Here is a 2,228-nt window from a genome sequence, read left to right on the forward strand (position 1 = left end):
TGTTGTTGTTGCTGGCGTTACTGCTGTTCACAGCTGTATTAAAAACGTGCTGTTGACAGTGTTTAATGTCTTCACAGCCGCAGGACGAATAAATGCTTGCATATCTTCATATGTGCTACGCAAAGCATAAAAAATAAAATCCTGCTTGACTGCTTTACCGAACCGCTGAGGTGCCCTACGCTGCACAGGCAAACAAATGTTGGCGCAATGTGGAAACGGAACTGACATGTGTGCGGCTTAGCTGTCCACACACATGCGGATAGCTGCTGGCCGCCTCACTCTCAAATTAAAATATCAACCAAATATGCGTGGCTGTGTGTAGAAAGTCCCGTTGCTGTGTCGCGCATGCAAAGGTGGGGTACTTCAAGCCATTTCGTTCTACTTTTGCTGAAGTTTCGTTTTTTGCTACATTTGTTGATGTTTTCATTTTTTTTTGTTGATGTTGCTTTTTCTCTCGTTTGGAGTGCAGCTCATCTGCTAAAGCCATTGCCAACATTGCTACAACTACTACGAGTATCTACTAGATATTGTTGTTGTTGTTGTTGGTGTCACCAAGTCCTGTGTTGCATGTGTCATATGTACGTACTTTGTTCGCCTTACAGTGTACGCGTATTGGTTTATGAGCTACATTTAATAATTAAAATGCCAACACTAGAGAAATTATTTAAATGTCGTCAAGAGTTGCCAGCAACTACATAAGTGGGACTTTCGACTGAGACAAACACACATACATATGTACATGTGTAAGTGCCTGTGTACATGAACTCAAAGATTGCTTTTGCAGTGCCTGTGGGAAAAATCTTTAAAAAAAATTATAAACTCGAAAGTAGGCAAACTAGTGATGCAGAGTTAAGGACCAGTCCCTAACTACTTGACGAGCAACTACATAGTTGAAAATGTATTTCTTCCATCAACTAGAAAAGTGATTCAAAATCGGCTAATTAATATAAAACTAGAAGTAAACTAGGTTTATAAAGACTAGTTCCCTTGGCACCAGTTTCGATGTAGATTTTAATATCGGGATATCGGGAGTAGATATATATATTTTACAGATAATTCAGATGAAGGTGCAACCGCAATGGAATGCTTATTCCCGCATTTTTCTCTCAAATAAATCATTTCCCTACAAGGAAATCATATGCGTATGTGTGTAGATATACATATATAAATTTAGTTGCCAAAGTATACCCACATACACTTTTAGAGCCGCTCATTTGTAGACATTGTTCGTTGGCAGTGGAATCCGACCGGTGGCTGGCTATCGCCATAAGCCAGGAACCAAAACCAGCAGCTGAGCCACACTTTGCTCTCAATTAATTGTGGTGTGATGGCGGCGTTCTGTACACACGGTCGGTTCTCTTTGTGCGTATATACATATATATACACTAGGCGACAAATGAAAGTCCACAACTTGTTCTAATATAAAATTCACACTTATTTTCATGAAAATTTATTTTGCATTAATTATTTATGAAAATATCGTTCATTCTATTATATAAACCACATAAATCAAAATTTCACACTAATATAAAGTTCGCTAAAAGTCAAAAAAAATTTCAAAAGGGTTTTTAACATTTTATTCAGCATTTCTAGAAAATGTTCGAGTGTGCAGCTTTGTAGTTCATTCAATTTTAGCTAATTTCAAAGGGCTAAAAAAATTCCGTTGTTTTTTGAGAATTTTTTTTTTTTGTGACGGATTTTTTCATATAAACAAGAACTCCTTATGAAATAAAATGCGAGAGATCGTTAGCAACCAATATTCAAAAATTCAACACCAGTTTTTATAAATTGCACTTGTTATTTAAAAAAAAAAACACAAAAGCAGTCTCCCGGAAAAAATTGTGAAAAATCAACGCAATTTTTTAGTCGGTTGAAACTTGCACTTCATTAGACTAAAATTGATTGAGCTACAAAACTGCATACTCGAAAATTTTCTGGAAATTCTGAATAAACAGTTGAAAATTTTGTGAGCTTTATATAAGGTGTGAAACTTTGATTTGTAAGTATAGTTTAAAATATAGAATGAACTAGTTTTTCATAAATAATTAATACAAAAAATTTTTCATGAAAATAATATTAATAATATTAATGAATATTATATTAGAAAAAGGTTTACACTTTCATTTGTCGCCTAGTGTATGTATGCGTGCCAGGTACCGTTGAGTGGCAGGATGTGCACGAGTGCAGCAGCAGCTTATTCGCCTTAAACTACTCATCAAAATGAATAA

At 35.4% G+C, this 2,228-nt stretch overlaps 1 long non-coding RNA gene across 1 annotated transcript in view; it reads right to left on the reverse strand.

Moving 5' to 3' along the window:
- Positions 1–752, reverse strand: part of LOC108374279 (uncharacterized) — a 20,286-nt gene extending 19,534 nt beyond the window's left edge. Inside the window, exons 1-2 of the long non-coding RNA XR_001849031.1 lie at positions 740–752; positions 159–165 (exon numbers count right to left, since the gene is read on the reverse strand). This is a non-coding gene — a long non-coding RNA (uncharacterized LOC108374279). The remainder of the gene's footprint in view (positions 1–158; positions 166–739) is intronic.
- Between the last annotated feature and the right edge of the window lie 1,476 nt (positions 753–2,228).

Source organism: Rhagoletis zephyria, unplaced genomic scaffold, assembly GCF_001687245.7.
Source record: "Rhagoletis zephyria isolate East Lansing unplaced genomic scaffold, Rhagoletis_zephyria_1.1 Rzeph_scaffold_07533, whole genome shotgun sequence".
Lineage (NCBI taxonomy): Eukaryota > Metazoa > Arthropoda > Insecta > Diptera > Tephritidae > Rhagoletis > Rhagoletis zephyria.